We start from the raw sequence: 12605 nt of genomic DNA, 5'->3' as shown, positions 1-12605 counted from the left end.
AAGCAGCAACAAAGACCCAGCACAGTCAGAAAGAAAAAAAAAATTGAAGTATAGTTGATTTACAAAGATGTATTAGTTTCAGGGCTACAGGATTTTTAAATCAAAAAACTCACAAGAGAATCTGAAAAAAAGAGTATAGTCTTTGGTTGAAATCCAAATGCTTGGTTCACAGGGCAAAAAAATAATAACTAAAAATACGTAAATTATAAATCAAGCAAGAGACTTGAAGGGTGGATCTTAGGGACAAAAGGGAGCACAATAAGGTGGGAAGACATGGGTGAATGATAAAGATTTTCCTGATCTGACTCAGACTCGCAGGTTGGAGAAGATAAGCCCTGGGCTTATCCTGGTGAAATTCCAGAATTCCCAGGAGTGGAATTCCAGTGCCAGGAATGCATTACTTAGAAAACGAATTAGCCTTCTACTGGACTCTTTATACTTTCCAGACTGGAGGCTGGAAGACAATGAAGCAGGAGAGAGAGGTTCCTGGGAACCGTGTGGGTGTATTTATAAATCTATAAACGTCCCCGGCAAGAGATGACATGTGTCTGTCTCTACTCTAAGCCAAGCCCTGTCATCAATGATACTGCTCTGACTGTTTAAATGTCTAAATCAGAAACCTACCTGGTCCCTCATCCCAAACACTTTTCTCACCAACCCTCTTTTTCAGATTCCAATCGTATCTCCTGATATGGGTTTTCTGATTTCTTTAGTCCCTAACTCTGAGATACTGATCATATTTTTAAAATTAATTACTTTGGGCTTCCCAGGGGGCTCAGTGTAAAGAAACCGTCTGGCAATGCAGGAGACCCGAATTTGATCCCTGGGTCAGGAAGATTCCATGGAGGAGGAAACGGCAACCTACTCCGGTATTTTTGCTTGAGAAACCCCGTGGACAGAGGAGCCTGGCAGATTACAGTCCATGGGGTTGCAAAAGAGTCAGACTTGACTTAGTGACTAAAAACAATAATAAACAACCATTTCTTTTTGGCTGTGCTGGGTCTTCATTGCTGAGTGCGGGCTTTCTCCAGTTGCGGAGAGCGAGCGGGGGCTAGTTGCGGTGTGCAGGCTTCTCATTGAGGCGGCTTCTCTTGTTGCAGAGCATGGGCTCCAAGGCGCTCGGGCTTCAGTAGTTGCAGCTCGCAGGCTCCAGAGCGCAGGCTCGGTAGTTGTGGTGCATGGACTCAGCTCCCTCAGGGCACATGGGATCCTCCCAGCCCAGGGATTGAACCCCTGCCTTCTACATTAGCAAGACAGACTCTCAAACCCCTGGACCACCAGGGAAGCCCCTCATTACTTTTCTGACACCTCCCAAACATGCACCAGTGCTGGGTAAATTTACTGCATCTCGGGGGAGAGGAGTTCTCCAGCCATGACATAGGTTAGGCTCTCCCAGGAGTGTGTGTTTCACTTGGAAGGAGTGTGTCGCCTACAGGAAATTAAAGAGCGTGTGGAGCCATGCCTTTTCCTGCCCTCGCATTCCACTGATGGTGAACATACGCTGACTGCTATGTCCAGTCACCTGGGCGTGCTTTTGCTTTGAGATCTTGAGGAAGCTGGTGTGTGTGTGAAGGGGATCAGGAAGGCTCCCAGTTTCCTGGTTCCCAGGCAGCCAGCACACTTCAGCTCTGTGTGCTTTTCCAGAACGTGGTGATCCAGAGAATGCCATGTTTTAGTATCAATCCCTCTGCAAACAATTCTGTGGACGTGTATAAATCCTTGAGCTTGTTAAGATAAGCCTTTGTCCTTCTGTGAACACTGGTGTGGACTTTCACCTTCCCTTTATACCAGTCGACAGCAGGCACTGGATCGCCCCTGAGAACAGAAGATGCCACCATCCTCTGCTAAGGCAACTCCAGACCTCCCGTCACTAACACCAACATCTCTTCTGCTTCATAATCCCTCTCCATCTCTGTAACACACCCCGGACCCAGGAACAACTTTTGCATCCGGGTACCTCGTCTCATTTTCACAAACTTCAAAAAAACCTAAATGCTTTCTCACTACAAGAAGAGCAGAGGGACTTCCCTGAAGGTCCAGTGGTTAAGGCTTGGCCTTCCGACACAGGCAGTGCAGGTTCCATCCCTGCCTGGTTGGGATGCAGGCCTTCCAATGCAGGCAGTGCGGGGTCCATCCCTGCCTAAGATCCCACATGCCTTGTGGCCAAAGAAGCAAAACAGAAACAATATTGTAACAAATTCAATAAAGACTTTAAAAGTGATCCACATCGGAAAAGAAACAAAAAAATTTTTTGTTGTTTTTTAATTTATATAAAAAAAGAAGAAAAGCAGGAACAAAAACTGCTGACCCAGAAGCCACTGGGTGGAACAGAGGTAGATAGAATAGCAAATTGTGAGCAGTGGGAGGATTGCACATTAATGTTCTAAATCCTCTAGCTGTGCTGACTTAGAAACAGAAGGCCCAGGAATGTGAGAAAGGAGAAGCAATGTTAGTGGCAAATGGGTTAGTAACAGTGAGAGCCTGAGCAGCAACTTCTGAGCAGAGGGAGGAAAGAGAGAGGTGGGTTAATGAAAGCTCAGTGATGGGACCCCCTTGAGTTGGCAGATCCTGGGGTTTGCCCTTTGGCAAAATTCCCTCTTCCTGGCCCAGGCTTTGAATCCTTACAAATGCACTCCTGGTGGGAGCAAGATTTTGGAGGAAGGTTTTGTTGATGTTGTTTGGCAGGGGGTCGGGGGTGTGCCACACCACAAGGCTCAGATGGCAAAGAATCTGACCTGGCTTCGATCCCCTGGCTTCAATCCCCTTTTTCCCCTGAGTCGGGAAGATCCCCAGAAGGGAATGGCAACCCACTCCAGTATTTTTGCCTGGAGAATTCCATGGACAGAGTGGCCTGGTGGGCTACAGTTCATGGGGTTGCAAAGAGTTGGACACAACTCAGTGGCTGACACACACACACACAGGAAGCATGTGGGATCTTACTTCCCTGACCAAGGATTGAACTTGTGCCTCCTGCAGTGGAAGCTCATTCCACCAGACTACCAAGGAGTGCCCAAGCCTTAGGGTTTGGAAGGGTAAGCTTGAACTTGACGTTCTTAGTCCAGGCTGGAATGGGTCAAAGGAAAGGGTGAGAGCTATTAAGTACAACTTCTCTCATTGAACTGATAGTGTGTTCCTGCTAAATTTCTTTCTTTCTTTTTTTTGGGAGGAGGGGGCAAGCCTCGTGACTTTGGGGCACTTAACAAACCCGGGCCCCCTGCAATGGAAGTGTGGAATCTGAACCTCAGACCTCTAGGAAAGTCCCTAAAATTGTATTTTTAAATGTGTGACAGAACTAGGCTTCCAAGAAAGGCAGTTCAAAATGTGTTTCCAGTTGAGAGCTTTTATAGTAAGAAAGAATGACTCAATAAAACAATGAGACCCAGAAATGTTTAACGTGTCAGGGTTATCCTTAGAATTTGAGTCAGCGATATGGGTTAAAGATCAGCCAGAAAGGGCTCTGTCACAGGTTGGCTTCCCAGAACCAGAGCCTGAGCCTGAGGTGGTTTATCAGGAGACGATTCTTCAGGAAATACCTGTCAGGGAGAGAAAAGGGGCGGTCAGTTTGAGGCTTCAGGTAAAGTCTAGATTTGGGGATTTGAGCACAGACCATATCACAGCTTTGTTCTAACCCAAGCAAGATGGTTGGATGGCATCACTGACTTGATGGACATGAGTTTGAACAAGCTCTGGAAGTTGGCGATGGACAGGGAAGCCTGGCGTGCTGCAGTCCATAGGGTCGCAAAGAGTCAGACACGACTGAGTGACTGAACTGAATTGAACTGAAGCAAGATGATGCCACTCTAATGGCAGAAAGTGAAGAGGAACTAAAGAGCCTCTTGATGAGGGTGAAAGAGCCGAGTGAAAAAGCTGGCTTAGAACTCAACGTTCAAAAAACTAAAGATCTTGGTATCTGCTCCCCTCACTTTATGGCAAATAAAAGGGGGAAAAGTGGAAGCAGTGACAGATTTTATTTTCTTGTGCTCCAAAATCACTTCCAAGACCGCGCCCACGGACCCACGGCAGCCGTGTGGGAGGAGCTGTGTGCGGTGGGCTGTGTGGGCTGCACCAGGCTGACTGGGGGCACCCTCCTGCACACGCCACAGCCGCCGGGACGTCTTGCCTCTCTGGTCGAGGCCTGGGACCTGGATATTGAGGCCATCAACCGAGGCTATAAGCGGGCTCTGCATGAGGCGCCTCCATGGGCCATCCGCCACGCGTGCAGTACCTGCTGGGCTGGGGGGACAGCCGTCGGCGGCGGCTGCCTGAAGGAGGCCGACGGGTAAGAGGTGGGCCTTGCAGAGAGAACTCCACCCTTCCCCACACTCTTGGTCAGCCTCCACACCATTCCCTCTCAGGCTTCCCCTAACATCATCGCTGACCTTGTGGGGTTAACTGCCTCAGCCTTCTGTTCCAGACAGCCTCCCATGATAGAGCAGCAGAGAACAGAACGTGTTCAGATCCCCTGGAGAAGGAAATGGCAACCCACTCCTGTGTTCTTGCCTGGAGAATTCCATGGACAGAGGAGCCTGGCAGGCTACAGCCCATTGAGTCGCAAAGAGTAGACACAACTGAGCAACTATCATTCACTTAAAATCACTTTGGACGGTGACTACAGCCATGAAATTAAAAGATGCTTCTTTCTTGAAAGGAAAGCTATGACCAACCTAGACAGCGTATTAAAAAGCCGAGACATTAGTTTGCCGACAAAGGTCCGTCTAGTCAAAGCTATGGTTTTTCCAGTGGTCATGTATGGATGTGAGAGTTGGACTATAAAGAAAGCTGAGAGCCAAAGAATTGATACTTTAGAACTGTGGTGTTGGAGAAGACTCTTGAGAGTCCCTTGGACTGCAAGGAGATCCAACCAGTCCATCCTAAAGGAAATCAGTCCTGAATATTCACTGGAAGAACTGATGCTGAAACTGAAACTCCAATACTCTGGCCACCTGATGGGAAGAGCCAATTCATTGGAAAAGGCCCTGATGCTGGGAAAGATCAAGGGCAGGAGGAGGACGGGGTGACAGAGGATGAGACGGTTGGATGGACATGAGGTTGAGCAAGCTCCAGGAGATAATGAAAGACAGGGGAGGCTGGCATGCTGCAGTACACAGCATTGCAAAGAGTCCGACAGGACTTAGCGACTGAACAACAAGCAAGGGGGAGGGGCTTACAGTCCTTCAGTGAAGCATTGGCTTCCAGGAGTTGGGGGCAGGGTGGACTGTCCCAAGATTTTCAGAGCAACCAGGGCAATCCTCTAAAGAAGGACATGGGAATCAGCAACAGCCTGGGCATGGCTGCACTGGCCCATGACCAGGCTTTGGGCGCGTCCAGCGATCTGCAGTGTGCCTCATTCTGCTTCTGCTGAAAATCTTCTCTATTAGGAGATTACTCAATGGTAGCACTAGAAATGCCAAATAAAGAGACTTCATCTTTTTTCTGGTGATGATCTTTCTCAAGAGGCATGTGCCTTATTCCTCCTCCTTTTTATGTGGTCCTTGAACAGTGTTCTGGAAGGTGGCCCTAATTGCTCCAAATTCTCCCAGTTAGGCTGCTTGCCCAAGATGGTGTCAGTTATGCTATCAGCCGTTAAGATGGGATGGGGGACTGGGGATTCCAAGGGGAGGAGAGTAAGTCACAAGATGATAGGAAGGCAGAGGCTTAGTGTTCAGATGTTTGTGCTGCCACACAGACAGGTGATCTAGATAAAAAGTTACCTTTCTTCCCGGCCCAGGTCCCCTATCTAAATTCTTTTAGGTGATTAAGACAAGGGTAAATATTTTTCTTGAGCTTGCTAGGTCTTGATTGCCTTCAGTTCAAAAGAACTTGCGGGATTTCTGTGGTGGTCCAGTGGATAAGACCCTGTGCTCCCAATGTAGGGGGCCCGGGTTCCATCCCCATTCAGGGAACTAGATCCCACATGCTATAACTAAGAGTTTGCATGCCTCAACTAAAAGATTCTGCATCCTGCAACTAAGACCCAGTGCGTGCATGCATGCTAAGTCGCTCTTGTCCAACTCTGTGATCCTATGGACTATAACCCGCCAGGCTCCTTTGTCCACGGGACTCTCCAGGCAAGAATACTGGAGTGGGTCGCCATGACCTACCCCGCCGGGGATCTTCCCGACCCAAGGGTGGAAACTGTGCCCCTTACGTCTCCTGCATTGGCAGGCAGGTTCTTTACCACTAGTGCCGCCTGGGAAGCCCCGGACAACCAAATAAAATATATAGATATACACTTATAGCTTGCCAAGGAGGTGCATTCTGGGGAGACTCATTCTGAATTCCAATCACAGATATAATGCCCTTTCATTCCTAAACATTTCAATCAGTGTTTTCCAAGCACAGGGATAGTCTCTTATATAAATGAAGCGTTAGTCACTCCGTGATGTCCGGCTCTTTGCGACCCCACAGACTGTAGCCCACCAGGCTCCTTTGTCCATGGAATTTTCCAGGCAAGACTCCTAGACCGGGTTGCCATTCCTTTCTCCAGGCGATCTTCCTGACCCAGGATCAGACCGGAGTCTCCTGCGTTGCAGGCAGATTCTTTACCACTGAGTCACCAGGGAAGCCCATGTCTCTTTTATAACCCAGTACAATTATTTTAAAAATCAGGTAATTAGCATTGATATGAAACCATTGTCTAATCTGTAGACCTTCTTTGTATTTTGCCAATTGTCCCAATAGTCTTGGATAGCAAACAAAATAAAAATCTAGTCCAGGGTCCATTCTGATAACGCATTGCGATGAGTTGTCATCCCTTCTGGTTTCTTTTAATCTTGAGCAGATTCTCAGCCTGTGTTTGCTTTTTGTGACCCTAGAATTTTTTAAAGATAATATGTGAGTTTCACAGAATATCTGATAGACTCTTCCTCAGTTTGGATTCTTGTGGTGTTTCCTTGCAATTAGACTGAAGTTATTATGCCATCAGTAGGGACACTATAGCACTTCCCAGGGGGCGCTCGTGGTAAAGAACCTGCCTGCCAATGCAGGAGACGTAAGAGAGGCGGGTTCAATCCCTGGGTAGGAAAGACCCCCTGTTGGGGAGCATGGGAACCCACTCCAATATCTTGCCTGGGGAATCCTATGGACAGAGGGGCCTGGCGGGCTGCAGTCCCTGGGGTGACACAGAGTCAGAACCAACTGAAGTCGCTTAGCACAGCAGCACAGCACAGGGGCACCATGAAAGCAATATGGCATCCTTCTCAGATGCTGGTTTCTTCCATTACGAGCGATATTAACTGTCATCACTTGGTGAAGTTAGCATTTACCAGGTTCGTTCACTCTAAAATTACTAGTTTTCCCTTTAATTTGTAAGTATCTGGGGGGAGATAGTTTGAGACTATATAGAAAAAAATAAAGGATATTGAGTATGTAAGACACAAAGGCAAAATACACAAAAATGGACACTTAGGGGAACTCCCCCAGCAGTCCAGTGGGTAAGACTGCACTTCCACTGCACGGAGCACTGGTTCGACCCCTGGTTGGGGAGATAAGATCCCACATGCCGTGTGGCACGGCCAAAAAATAGAAAAAAACAAAAGCAAACCCAAAAACCCACCCAGTAAAGTCCTTCCCTCCCACAACCCTTCCTACACTCACCCTGGCCACCCTGTTCCTATTCGCCCTTCCCCCTTACGTAACCAATCTCCCTAGATTTTGGTATCTTCTCTTTGTGTTTCTTTTTGCAAAAATATGTGATACATGTATATTTTCTTGTTTATTCTTTCCTACATAAAGCATATAAATATTGTATATATTTTTTGTCTTTACTTAACAACAACAACAAAAAACCACTTAACAATATGTCCTAGAAACCACTCCCTGTCTGTTCATGTATATCTTCCTGATTTTATTTCAGCTGCATCATCTCCATACATGGTATGGATGTACCAGTCTTGATGTTTGCATTTCTTATGCTTAAGGATTTCAGCAGTTTCCAACATTTTGCAACTTCAAACAATGTTGCAGTGAATAACCTCCTGCACATTTATTTTTGTATTGTTGGAGGTATATCTTCAGGGTAAATTCACAGATAAAGAGGTTTTTTTTTGGTGGGAAAGATCAAGAGGTAAACACATATATATCAATAGTTTGATTTGAGATAACCAAATTCCCCTTCACAAGGGCTGTTAAAATTTGCATTTCCATGGTCTATTTTAGAAGTTCCTGTTTTCCTACAGCCTGGCCCAGAAAATGTCAAACTTCTTAATTTTTGCCAATCCGAAAAGTGAAGAGGGGTATCTCACAGTCATTTCAGCTTGGATCTCCCTGAGGACTGAAGCTGGACATGTTCTCACCCGGTTAAGGGCCACTTTTACATCTTTTTTGAGGAAGGTGTTGCTGTTCATGTTTTGTGCCCATTTTTCTGTTGGGTTTTAGGTCTTATTTCCTTCCATTTTCATGAGATTTAAAAAAATATATATCAGAGACATTCACCCTTTTACCATGATATTTATGGCAGATATTTCCCCCATTTCTTATTTGTCTTTGGCTTTACGGTGATTTTTGGCCATACAAAATGTTATTGTATTTATGTAGTCACATCAGTTATTGTTTACAGTACCAGTTTACAGATTAATCAGTTATTTACTTCTGGTTGTGCTGGGTCTTTGTTGCTGTGCATTGGCTTTCTCTGGAGAAGGAAACGGCAACCCACTCCAGTGTTCTTGCCTGGAGAACCCAGGGACGGGGGAGCCTGGTGGGCTGCCGTCTATGGGGTCGCACAGAGTCGGACACGACTGAATCGACTTAGCAGTAGCAGCATTGGCTTTCTCAGGTTGCAGCGAGCAGGGGCTGCTCTTTAGTTAACGGGCTTCTCCCTGCACTCACTTCTCTCGTTGAGGAGCACAGGCTTTAGACCTTGTCAACTAAAAACAGATGTACAACGCAAGAGTTGTGGGTTAAGTTTTATTTGGGGTAAAATGACGACTGCAGCCCGGGAGGCAGCATCTCAGAGAGCTCTGAGAGAGTGCTCCAAAGCGGCTGTGGGGGAAACTCAATATATAAGGTTTTGGTGAAGGGGAGTTCAGTGCCATGAAGCACTCATTTTACAAAAGGTTTTTGCTAGTCATGAGGATCTGATGTCACCATGAAGGGACTTAGTGCTTCTCTAGATATGAGGAGATGCAAAGATAAGTGAGTGAGTGAAGTTGCTCAGTCGTGTCCGACTCTTTGCAACCCCACGGACTGCAGCACACGGGAGTCTTCCCTGTCCATCACCAACTCTGGGAGCTTACGAAACTCATGTCCATGGTGATACCATCCAACCGTCTCATCCTCTGTTGTCCCCTTTTCCTCCCGCCTTCAATCTTTCCCAGCATCAGGGTCTTTTCAGATGAGTCAGTTCTTCAAATCAGTTGGCCAAAGTATTGGAGTTTCAGCTTCAGCATCAGTCCTTCCAATGAATATTCAGGACTGATCTCCTTTAGGATTGACTGGTTGGATCTCCTCACAGTCCAAGGGACTCTCAAGAGTCTTCTCCAATACCACAGTTCAAAAGCATCAATTCTTTGGCACTCAGCCTTTTTTATAGTCCAATTCTCACATACATACGTGACTATTGGAAAAACCGTAGCTTTGACTAGATGGACCTTTGTTGGCAAGGTGCTATCGCTGCTTTTTAATATGCTGTCTAGTTTGGTCATAGCTTTTCTTCCAAGGAGCAAGTATCTTTTCATTTCATGGCTGCAGTCACCATCTGCAATGATTTTGGAGCCCAAAAAGATAAAGTCTGTCAGTGTTTCCATTGTTTCCCCAAATATTTGCCATGAAGTAATGGGACCAGATGCCATGATCTTAGTTTTCTGAATGTTGAGTTTTAAGCCAACTTTTTCACTCTCCACTTTCACTTTCATCAAGAGGCTTTTTAGTTCCTCTTCACTTTCTGCCATAAGGGTGGTGTTATCTACATATCTGACGTTATTGATATTTCTCTTGGCAATCTTGATTCCAGCTTTTGCTTCATCCAGCCCGGCATTTCTCATGATGTACTCTGCATATAAGTTAAATAAGCAGGGTAACAATATACAGGCTTGATGTACTCTTTTCCTGATTTGGAACCAGTCTGTTGTTCCATATCCAGTTCTAACTGTTGCTTCTTGACATGCATACAGATTTCTCAGGAGGCAGGTCAGGTGGTCTGGTATTCCCATCTCTTTCAGAATTTTCCACAGTTTATTGTGATCCGCACAGTCAAAAGCTTTGGCATAGTCAATAAAGCAGAAATAGATGTTTTTCTGGAACTCTCTTGCTTTTTCAATGATCCAGCGGATGTTGGCAATTTGGTCTCTGGTTCCTCTGCCTTTTCTAAAACCAGCTTGAACACCAGGAAGTTCACGGTTCACATATTGCTGAAGCCTGGCTTGGAGAATTTTGAGCATTACTTTACAAGCATGTGAGATGAGTGCAATTGTGTGGTAGTTTGAGCACTCTTTGGCATTGCCTTTCTTTGGGATTGGAATGAAAACTGACCTTTTCCAGTCCTGTGGCCACTGCTGAGTTTTCCAAATTTGCTGGCATATTGAGTGCAGCACTTTCACAGCATCATCTTTCAGGATTTGAAATAGCTCAACTGGAATGCCATCACCTCCACTAGCTTTGTTCGTAGTGATGCTCTCCAACGCCCACTTGACTTCACATTCCAGGATGTCTGGCTCTAGGTCAGTGATCACACCATCGTGATTATCTGGGTCGTGAAGATCTTTTTTGTACAGTTCTTCTGTGTATTCTTGCCATCTCTTCTTAATATCTTCTGCTTCTGTTAGGTCCATACCATTTCTGTCCTTTATCGAGCCCATCTTTGCATGAAATATTCCTTTGGTATCTCTGATTTTCTTGAAGAGATCTCTAGTCTTTCCCATTCTATTGTTTTCCTCTATTTCTTTGCATTGATCACTGAGGAAGGCTTTCTTATCTCTTCTTGCTATTCTTTGGAACTCTGCATTCAGATGTTTATATCTTTCCTTTTCTCCTTTGCTTTTCACTTCTCTTCTTTTCACAGCTATTTGTAAGCCCTCCCCAGACAGCCATTTTGCTTTTTTGCATTTCTTTTCCATGGGGATGGTCTTGATCCCTGTCTCCTGTACAATGTCACGAACCTCATTCCATAGTTCATCTGGCACTCTATCTAGCAGATCTAGGCCCTTAAATCTATTTCTCACTTCCACTGTATAATCATAAGGGATTTGATTTAGGTCATACCTGAATGGTCTAGTGGTTTTCCCTACTTTCTTCAATTTAAGTCTGAATTTGGCAATAAGGAGTTCATGGTCTGAGCCACAGTCAGCTCCTGGTCTTGTTTTTGCTGACTGTATAGAGCTTCTCCATCTTTGGCTGCAAAGAATATAATCAATGTGATTTTGGTGTTGACCATCTGGTGATGTCCATGTATAGAGTCTTCTCTTGTGTTGTTGGAAGAGGGTGTTTGTTACGACCAGTGCATTTTCTTGGCAAAACTCTATCAGTCTTTGCCCTGCTTCATTCCGTATTCCAAGGCCAAATTTGCCTGTTGCTCCAGGTGTTTCTTGACTTCCTACTTTTGCATTCCAGTCCCCTATAATGAAAAGGACATCTTTTTTGGGTGTTAGTTCTAAAAGGTCTTGTAGGTCTTCATAGAACTGTTCAACTTCAGCTTCTTCAGTGTTACTGGTTGGGGCATAGACTTGGATTATTGTGATATTGAATGGTTTGCCTTGGAAACGAACAGAGATCATTCTGTCGTTTTTGAGATTGCCTCCAAGTACTGCATTTCGGACTCTTTTGTTGACCATTATGGCTACTCCATTTCTTCTGAAGGACTCCTGCCCACAGTAGTAGATATAATGTAGTATGTCTTAATATTTGGCAGAGCTAGACCTCCCTCATTGCCTTTCTTTTTTAGGTTTTCCGGGCTATTCTTACATGTTTATTCTTCCATATGTATTTTAGTATACATTTAGAACCTAGAAAAAATGGTTTGTTATTTTTAATGGAATTGCCTTAAATTTATAAAGTTGCTTTGAGAGAACTGACACAGTTATTACTTCGAGTCATCCTTTCCAAGAACAAAAGATGAAATGACTCTCCTTTTGTTTAAACCTACTTTAGTGTCTTTTCCTTTGTACAAATTTTGGACATTTCCTGTTGAACTTATTACCAAGTATGTTATCTTCTTGGCTGCTATGGAGGGGTTTTCTCTACATTATATCTCCGTGGTTATTGTTTATGTTTATGACGACTACTGGTTTCTGTCCATTAATTTTTTATCTCTATATTTTACTATATCAATATTATATAGTATATTTATTCTATCATATCATCTGCACTTATGCCTTTGATTTCTCTTTTCTAATTCACTCAGGGTGAGTTAATCCTACAGTTTATGCAAATTTGTGTTGTTGTTCAGTCGCTAAGTGGTGTTGGACTCTGCAACCCCATGGACACACCAGGCTTCCCAGTCCTTCACCATCCAATTTGGACCCAGATAAAGATTCCCTGGTAGCTCAGACAGTAAAGAATCTGCCCGAAGTGCAGGAGACCTGGGTTCAATCCTTGGGTCAGGAAGATCCCCTGGAGAAGGAAATGGGTACCCACTCCAGTATCTTTGCCTGGAAAATCCCATGGGCAGAGGA

The sequence above is a fragment of the Bos indicus genome, chromosome 19, assembly GCF_029378745.1.
Source record: "Bos indicus isolate NIAB-ARS_2022 breed Sahiwal x Tharparkar chromosome 19, NIAB-ARS_B.indTharparkar_mat_pri_1.0, whole genome shotgun sequence".
NCBI classification, from domain to species: Eukaryota; Metazoa; Chordata; class Mammalia; order Artiodactyla; family Bovidae; genus Bos; species Bos indicus.
Note: the sequence above shows the minus strand (reverse complement) of the source record.